A 9,577-nucleotide genomic window follows, 5' to 3' on the forward strand; every position below is an offset into this window, starting at 1 on the left:
GCAGACTCCCCGCTGAGCAGGGAGCCCAATATGGGACTCGGTCCCAGGACCCTGACGTCATGACCTGAGCTGAAGGCAGCTGCTTAACCGACTGAGCACCCCAGGAGCCCCTGTCCTTTCTTCTTAAAACTCAAGGATTAGGGGTGCCTGGGTGGCTCAGTGGGTTAAGCCTCTGCCTTCAGCTCAGGTCATGATCTCAGGGTCCTGGGATTGAGCCCTGCATGGAGCCCTCTGCTCAGTGGGAGCCTGCTTCCCGCCCCCCCAACCCCCCCCACCACTCTGCCTACTTGTGATCTCTCTGTCAAATAAATAAATAAAATCTTAAAAAACTCAATGATTAACATATTATACATACTTTTTAAATATTTTTTTCTTTCATTTAACAATGTTTTGGAAGGGCACCTGGCTGGCTCAGTCAGAAGAGCATGTGACTCCTATTCTTGGGGTGGTGAGTTCAAGCCCCACTGTTGGGTGTTGCCTCATGCTTTTGTTTTATTTTGCTACTACATAAGATTCCTCTGCATATAAGTAGCATAATGGGTGTAACCAGATCCCGCTGAATGAAGTTCACCTTGTTCCCAAGTGTTTACTGTTACACATAATGCTGCATAAACAGCCTTGTATAATAAGGGCCACTTTATACCTGTATGAATGTCTTTCAGATAAAGGTCTACAAGTGGATGCAATGAGGTATGGAGTATATATAGTTCTCTCTCTCTTTTTTAAAGTAGGCCCCCTGCCCAGCGTCCGACTTTTGGTTTCTGCTCAGGTCACCATCTCCGGGTCCTGGGATTGAGCCCCACGTCGGGCTGTGCACTCAGCGTGTAGTCTGCTGGAGATCCTCTCTCTCTCAAATAAATAAAATCTTAAAAAAAAAAAAAAAAAAAGCAGAGAGCTTTTCTCTGGCTGGTAGCAGAAGAGCAAGTCAGAGGGATTGAAAGCACAAGGAGCATTTGACATATAGTGGCCAGCATGAAAATGAAGGGGCCGTGGACAGAATGCGGCCCCCCGACCCCCGCCAATTCACACACAGAAACCTTAATCCCCAGGGCAATGGCGTTTGGAGGTGGGCACCTCTGGGAGGTGGTTAGGTCATGAAGGTGGAGGCCTCTTGATGGCCTTTGCGCCCTTATGTGCTGAGCGGGCACCGCGAGAGGCAGCTGTCTGCAAACCGGGGGGGGGGTCCTCTCATCCGAACCCCCCATGTTGGCACCCTGAACTTGAACTCCCAGCCCCTAGAAGTATGAGAAGTAAACGCTGGGTGTTGAAGCCATGCCGTCTGTGCTCTTCTGGGAGAGTGGCCAAGCTGTGCTGCCGTTAAGGTGACGAGAGGGGTACCCAGCCCATGGCCGGCAAGGGAGAAAGTGCAGCCCTCCAGCCCAAGTAGCTGGACCCCGCCCGCAGCCTGAGTGAGCTTAGAGCAGTGTCCCGCACTGGCAGACAGCATGACCTCAGCCGTGTGACCCCTGAGCATAGACTCTGGCTTGAGCCTGCTCAGACCTCAGACCTGCACAACCCTGAGACTGTTTTTGGAAAGTGCTGTTTGGAGCAGCTAAGTGTGTGAGCATTTATGAGGTGGGAAGGGAAACGTCCACTTCTTTCTCTTTAGACTTCCACCTTGCTGGGATTTTTATTTTTATTTACTATTTTTAAGTCATCTCTATGCCCAATGTGGGGCTCGAACTTATGACCCTGAGATCAAACATTGTAAGCTCCACCTACCACGGAGCCAGCCAGGCGCCCTTGCTCTGACAGGATTCTTGACATTGAGGACATTTTCATGGATCACTCATTTAATTTTTTTAAAGAGCAATTAAAAAGCAAAATACTCACCTGTAAACAGGTCCACGTAAAATAAACGGACACGAAAAAGCAAATTTCAAAGCAATATGCATCCTGTGATGACATTTTAATTTTACAATCTGTGTTTAAACAGAGATCTCTGTATAATCCCACCAGAGATTTCTGTCTCTAGAAGGCCTGCTTCCTTCCCTGGGGATATTTACCTTTTCAGCCTTATCTCCAGTCCCAGAGTAGAAAGCAGGCTTTGTCCCCTGCTGGAGGAAGCCCAAGCCTTTTTAAACCTGGTGTAGAGGGCCATAGGACCGGGGTGTGGGGGAGCCACCAGCCAGGATCCCAGAATGACACGTGGCCCCTTAGAAGCTCCGTGGTCTGTGGGGTGGGAGTGCAGGGGCGAGTGATCATTCACACAGACAAGTAAGGAAAATATTGTAGGTAGTGCTTTACCAGTGTTGGGCAAGGAAGAAAAACATTACAGCAGAAGAGGTAGCTCCGCAGAGGTGGCTGGGGGTGGGGGCACTGAGGAGGAGGAGGAGGGGGAGGAGGGGAAAGAAGGAGAAGCAGGTGGTGGGCCAGCGAGACACACAACCCAGCAGCTGGGGGGTGGCCGGGCTGGCCTGCCTGAGTCTGGAGGCTTCCTGGGGTCAGAAGGCTGTCTCATGGGGGGGGGGGGGACTTTGAACTTGGAGGGATGTATAGGGCTGGAGGGGTGGCCTGGGATGTGCTAGGGAGTGGTGGCAGGAGGAAGGGAGCCTCCCACGGCTGCAGAGCCCCCTTTGGCCATTTGTATCCCATATGAAAAGTTTTTTCCGTTTTGCTTCTATCTCTGAGCCCTTAAGTACCTGATGGATGAGGCAAGAGGGACTGGAAGTGGGGGCGATCACGATCAGAGCCCACCAGAGTCCCAGGGAGGCTGCCATCTGGTCCTGAGCCATCCCACGGACTCTGTCCCTCCTGTGCTCCCGCCTGGGTGACAGAGGAGGCCGGCTTAGGGCTCCCACACCCCTCAGGGCTGCTGGCAGCAGAAGCAGGTTGACCTCTGGCAGAAGAGATCGGGCCTTCCCAGGCTCCTCTACCCTGGGATTCACACTGCCAATGTGTGGGGAGCTGCCCAGAGCCACCAAGGCCACCAGCCCCCAGTGCTTTGTCCATGCCACATGGGAGGGCGAGGGGACTCCCTTCAGCCTCAGCACAATCGGGCGCAGGGTGGACACATGTGGTTGTACGGTGACCCAGCCACCCCCTTTCCCAGGACTGACACAGGCTCTGTCCCCGAAATCACAGTGCCTCCCCTGAGGGTGGGGCTGTCGCCTATGGCTGCTGGCCTCTGTACCCAGCGGCCCTGGCCTCCCTGCCTCCTCCTCCAGGGGGCAGCTGCTTTCCCGACTTCCCCCTTGAAACACCAGACTTCCTGGAATTCACACAAACAACGTATCACTGTGAAGTGGTAGGATTCTACCCAGATTGACTGATTTTTTTCTTTCCTTCTCTCTTTCTTTTCTTTCTTGGGGGGCGGTGTTAGCAATATTAGGCTTTTTTTAAACACCAAGTAAAAAGTGCATGAAAAGAAAAATGCCCATATAAGCCCATCTCTTTCCTCACATCTTGCCCTGAAGAAGGATCTTCTAGAAGCTCCTCTTCCTCCCTCCCTTTCTCTTCAATTAATTAAACAAAATTTTATTGATGATTTTGCCCCTTCTTTGTATCCTGGGGACATCCGAGGAGACCAAGAAGCAGCTGATAGGGGAAGAGAGCTCAGATGCAAGGGTGTGCGGTGGGGAGCTCCCAGGGAAAGGGACTCACCACAGAAAGCTGTGTTCCATAGCCCGAGGGTGCCCTAGTGCACTCCCCTTGGTGCAACCTGGTCTCCCCCTCAGCTTTGGGGACCTCATGGTGCTCCTTCACCTTCCCCCACACCTTGGGAGGAAAACAGTGTTCACATTTCTCAAAGGAGGCTCTGGGATCTTTACCATCTCTGGCCCTAGGGACCCCCTGGAGATCTGAGCCCGACCCAGAGCACGTGGAAGTCCAAGAGAGGATGAGAGGTTCCTTCCTCTGCATGACAAAGGGTGGGGACTGCCACAGCCCATTGTCACAAATCTACCAACCCGCACTGGCTTTCTTGGGCCTCTGGCCTGGGCTGCCAAGAGTCAGCAGCTCAAAACAGAGGACTGCCAGTGAAATCCAGATTTCAGATAAACAACAAAGAATTAATTAGTCTAAGTACATCCCCAGCTGTGTCTCGTCTTTTATGTGGCAGCATGACCCCTGGCGACTGCCCAGGTGTTTCATTTCCCCAGTAAAACTCTCCAAGCACCTGCAAACCCTCCAGCCCTTGCAGGAAGTCTCGGGAAGCCCGGAATGGGCCCCACCCCCGTCTGGCCCCATCCCCTGGACAGAGTATCTCCCCGCCTGCCCTGCAGCTTCCCAGGTCAGCAGGACTGGCTGGGAAGAGCTGGAGGGTGTGGAAGGAATTCTGGCTGGCCACCAGAAGGCCTAATGCTACCATGTAGCCATCAGCGACTAGGGGAACTCCAGGAGGCGGTCACCTCACTGAGCCTCCGTTGTCTCCTCTCAGAGGTTGGAGGGGGCGAGGCACTGGCTGGTGCTTCCACATCTAATCTCCAAATCCAGGAACGGCTGCCAGAAAGACAGAGAGACGGGTCCTTGCTGGACACACTCCCATTGGTGCTAAATTACCACAGCTGTGGCCTTGCTGGGCGCTGTGGGCCCTGCCCTAGCCCCAGGCTGCCCTGAGCGGGGAGCACATCCTCAGCACCCTGCTGCAGCAGCTGCAGCTCCAAGAGGCGCCCGTCCTGGATGCAGGCAACGTGGAGGAGCTGGTCACCCCCGTGACAGGGACCCCTGGGTGTGAGGATGGCTGCGTCTCGGGAGAAGACTGCCCCGAGAGCCCCCCGCCGCTCAGGCCCAGGGGGAGCTGCCCCACTGCCAAGGCCAAGGCAAGAGAGGAAGGACCTGGGGTTCGGGGCTCCCCTCTGCTATTTGTCGTCCTGCCCTAGACAGGTCCCCCCACATCTCTGAGCTTGTTGGCTTCTCTGGAAATGGGTGTGAACTGGCTCTGATTCCCTCCCAGAGTGGGGGACAGCTTGTGAGATAAGAGGGAAGAGCTGATTCCGTCATTTTCAAGGTCAGCCTGTGGAGAGGTGAATGGCACTGCACCCTCTCACCTCCGTGGGGCTGGGGTTCCCCTCCTCAGTGCCCAGGGATGGACCCACACTTGCTGCTTTCCAGCTGGGAGGGTGGGTGCCTGGAGGCCAGTAGACTCAGGTGTCGGGGACACATGGCCTGGGGCCTGTGAGGGGGCTGTGGGACCTGTCCCATCATTGGCCTCCAGAGTCAGTAGCCCTGCAAAAGCTGGTCACAGGCCCCACAAAAGCCAGTTCCTCCAGCTGGAGACATCTCCCTGGGCATGAGAAGGAAATGAAGGGATTTCAGGGCTCTTGCTCTGCCTCTTAGGTCACTCAGCTGGTGACCAGAGATCTCCGTGGCAGGGTTCTCTGCCTCTCTCTCTCTCCATTAGCCCTCCAGTTTTGTTGTGTCCTTTGCCCAAAGAAGGCTGCAGGTCCGGGGTCATGGCTGGCTCAGAAGGTGGAACATGTGACTCTGGATCTTGGGGATGGGAGTTTGAGCCCCCACAGGGCATAGAGATTATTTAAAAGTTAAAAAAAAAAACCCAAAAAACAAAACCAAACCTACCAGAAGTCTGCATGTCTGTGCACTTAAGGCCAAGCCCCAGCCCCCACAGAGATCCCTATCCTGCGGATTCCTGGGGATCTCCCTGGGGATCTCCCAGGGAAATGCTGTTGGCTGGCCCCAGATCCTGCTCCTCTCGCAGCCGCCCTTGTGCTGGAGAGGCCTCCTGACCCTGTTCCTGTCCCCAGAGGTGGCAGGCAGGTGGCTGGCTTCCGAGGCCTCCACTCACCTGCTGGTGTTCAGCATGGAGCAGCGGCTGCCCCCCAACAGCGAGCTGGTGCGGGCCGTGCTGCGCCTCTTCCAGGAGTCCCGCTATGCAGGCATGAGTGGCTGTCTGGTATAGCACCGACGCCGGCCCGCGTCACCGTCGAGTGGCTGCAGGTCTGCAAAGACAGCTCCAACAGCACCTTGCTGGTGGACTCCAGGTGGGTGCTGCTAATGGGGAGGGAAGGGCAGGGGTGAAGAGGGTATGGGAGGGGAGGGGGTGTGTGGAGGTCGCAGTGGTGGGGGAAGGGGAGGGGAGTCCTAGCTGGGGAAGGAGGGGCAGGAGTCAGGGCACAGGGGAGGGAGGGAGAAATGGGGGTGCTAGCTCCGAGGAGGAGACAGGAGGGGAGGGGGCAGGGAGGGGGGAATGGGGTCCCCAGCACAAGGGAGGAGAGGGGAGGCTGGGGGAGGAACCCCTAGCCTCCAGCTCAGATCCCCATCTCAGCGCTGCCCTGTCGCAGGCTCGTGTCCCTCCACGAGAGCGGCTGGAAGGCCTTCGACGTGACAGAGGTGGTGACCTTCTGGTAGCAGCTGAGCCGGCCTCGCCAGCCTCTGTTCCTGCAGGTGACGGTGCACAGGGAGCACCTGGGCCCGCTGGCCTCGGGTGCCCACAAGCTGGTGCGCTTCACCTCCCAGGGACCCGAGGGCGCGGCAGGGCGAGCAGCAGGGCGAACCCCAGCTGGAGCTGCACATGCTGGACCTGGGGGCCTACGGGTAGGAGCCCGGGCCCCACGGGGGACCCCGATCACAGGGCACAAGGGGAACGCCAGCTCAGTCCAAGTGGGACATTTCAGGGTGCCCATGGGAGTGAGTGCCCGCAGGAGATTGTCCTTCAGTCTCAGGACAAGTGGCACTTGTGATGTACTGTTTGGCTGTTGGTAGTGACCGTCCTTGCCACAAATAGCCTTTTGAACGTAAGGAGCAGCGCTGGATGGTAAAGCTCCCTCCCAGATGCCCCGCCCTGTCCCCCGCTGACCTCTGCCTCTCCTTACTCCTGCCCCCCTCGCAGAGCTCAGGGCGACTGTGACCCCGAGGTGCCCGTGACAGAGGCCACCCGCTGCTGCCGCCAGGAGATGTACATTGACCTGCAGGGGATGAAGTGGGCTGAGAACTGGGTCCTGGAGCCCCCGGGCTTCCTGGCCTATGAGTGCGTGGGCGCCTGCCAGCAGCCCCCGCGGCCCCTGCCCTTCGAGTGGCCATTTCTGGGCCTGCGGCAGTGCATCGCCTCTGAGACGACCTCGCTGCCCATGATCGTGAGCGTCAAGGAGGGAGGCAGGGCCAGGCCCCAGGTGGTCAGCCGGCCCAACAGGCTGGCCAGGGTGCAGAAGTGCGGCTGCTCCTGGGACGGGTGCCTGGGATCTGGAGCCTTAGGTAGGGGGCGGAGCCACCGAGGGACTTGGCTGTATCAGGGCTATTGTATACCTCGGGGAGAGCTGGGGGTTACTGCTGATGGACAAATGCTCTGTGCCATCTACTGAGCTCTCTGTCCATTCAGCTCATCTCCTGATTTTGGTTTCCCAGGGTCAAGACTCCCTGGCAACTGGGTAGCCCCTGCGGGTCCTCTCTGTTCAGGTTATGGTATCCCAAGCACTTATCTCTGTCAGTTCTATAATGGAAGAGCAGGAAGCCAAATTGTCATTGTTTCCTTGCTCTGTTGCTGGACCTGGGCTGAGCTCTGTGGAATGGGCCTGTCTTAGGGTCAAGTATGGGTTGTGTATTCCCAACCCAGAGAATAAGGACGTTTTCTAACACGGTTTCATATGTATTTCTCTATTTTACCCGTTACCCAGAGAGAACAGGAAGTTCTGAAGGGAATTAGGTCAATGTGCTTAGAAAACCAAGGAAGGAGCTAGAGAGGACTCAGTCAAGGTCTCAGTTGTTTAGGAAGCTAAGACTGAAGCCATTCATGGTCCAGGGCACCCATCCTGCTAGAAGCCAAGCAGACGTCTTTTTGTCACTGTTGGTATTTTACCTTTCTGGGCACAGTGAGTGGGCTTTGTTTCAATTCTACTTGCTACAAAATAAAAATGTCTGTGATGAAAAAAAATCCTGAGAACTGTAAGACTGTAGGTCAGCCTTTAGCTGTGGAAGCAGATGAAGGGAGCAGATGTTGAAAATGAATATGACATTTTCCAATGCACTGATCACAGAGACTGATAAGCTGTGACTTTGAACCTAGCCTGGACATCTTGAATTCGAGACAGTGTGCAGAGCTCTTATTAGCTCTGAATTCCATACCCTCCAAACCTCTACTTCCTCCCTTCACAACAGAATAATCCCTGCGTCCCAACCATCTCCTGGAGATTTAAGGAAATGGTGTTTTTACCAGCAACTGCCACACCGATGATACTTGACAAGGGGTTTTGGCTTTCTGAACTCACATTCGGACCCACTTGGCCTTCTCTTGATTTTGAAATAAACTTCATCTACTGAAAGTCTTTAGAAATCCCTTTCCTCTCTGCAATTTTGAAATCAAAGATTCGGACATTTCCTCTCTCTCTCTCTCTCTCTTTTCCCCTTGGTCAGTGGCTTCACCATTCTAACTTCCTGGAGGGTAGAGCCTGGCACTTCCTGGGACCCCTCAGTACAGACCAGGCAGGTGGTGGTGTCATTAATTGAGTCAGGGAAAGAATGAGGATGGGGGCGTGAGGGATGGGAAGACAGTAGACAGTCTGAGAAGTCTGGTATGGCCACCTGGTGGGGGGGGCCAGGATCTAGACGTCCAGCCAACCACAGGCAGGAGCCTGGGGGAGGTTAAGTGTGAGGCCATTGGCAGCAGGAGGTAACAGCAGGAGAGGACAGATGCCCAGGCGCTTGTCAGGAGGACAAGGGCTGAGTGCAGGGGCCCTAAGCAAACTCCAGGAAATAACAGTGTCTGGGATGGCGGGGGTGGGAAGGGGGACCAGGAGGAGGCCAGATGGGACGGAAGGGAACTGTTGGAGAAGCAGGAAGATGCGCCCGGCTCCCACCCCGGTGCACCTCACCGCAGAGCCACAGGCCGGGCCATTCAGGGGCAGGGAGGAAGGGAGAAGGCCTTGAACGTGGCAGTGAAAGAGGAGAGCTCAGACGTGGGAGAGGCCCGAGAGGTCGCCAGGGCGCCCACGTGAGGGTCCCCAGGGGTAGTGCCGGGAAGGCCCCGGGGGTCCCCGGCTCCCGTGCTCCCCGGCCCGGGGCTGCAGATACGGAAACCCCGGGAGGGCGCGGGACCTGTCCCTGCCTCCCGTCCCGTGCGCTCCGCCCCGCTCGGGGGAGAAGGAACTCCCGACGCGGCTGGGCAGCTCGGGCCCCCGGGGTCGCCAGCGGCCCTGCGACCTCCGCCCGGAGCCGAGCCGCGCGTCCTCCCGGGGGGCTGCGGTCCGGCGGGGTTAGGGCCGGGGCTGCGTGCTGCCGGGCGGGGGCCGCCAATGGGGCCGGCGCGCGCGGCTCTGCGCATGTGCGGGAGGCGCCCGAGTTTCCCTTTGCAACTTTTGAGTGACTGGGACGCCGCCCCAGACGGCCAGGTGCAGACGCCGCGCCTTCGCCGCAGGTAGAGAGGAAGGGGCGCAGGGTGGGAGCGGGGGATCGGGTCCCAGGCCCACAGCCTCTCCGGACTACGCCCGCCCTCAGGCTCCCTCTCCCCTCCCCTTCCCCTGGGGTCTAGTCCCCGGGAGCCCGAGCTCGCAGCCGGGACAGGGAGCGAGGAGCGCAGCCGGGGGCCAGGGTGGGGCTCTTCTTTCTCCGACTCTGCGTGGCGGGCCTGGGAAGGGGCGGGCGCTCGAGTACCCCCTGCCGCTGGGCGGGGGTGGAAGCCCCGGGGACT

The 9,577-nt window shown here is 57.3% G+C and overlaps 1 pseudogene; it reads left to right on the top strand.

The window, feature by feature from the left end:
* Positions 1-1,053: 1,053 nt before the first annotated feature.
* Positions 1,054-9,147, top strand: LOC111150703 (annotated as a pseudogene).
* The last annotated feature ends 430 nt before the right edge of the window (positions 9,148-9,577 follow it).

The sequence above is a fragment of the Enhydra lutris genome, unplaced genomic scaffold, assembly GCF_002288905.1.
Source record: "Enhydra lutris kenyoni isolate GAN:26980312 unplaced genomic scaffold, ASM228890v2 scaffoldscaffold24, whole genome shotgun sequence".
Taxonomy (NCBI): domain Eukaryota; kingdom Metazoa; phylum Chordata; class Mammalia; order Carnivora; family Mustelidae; genus Enhydra; species Enhydra lutris.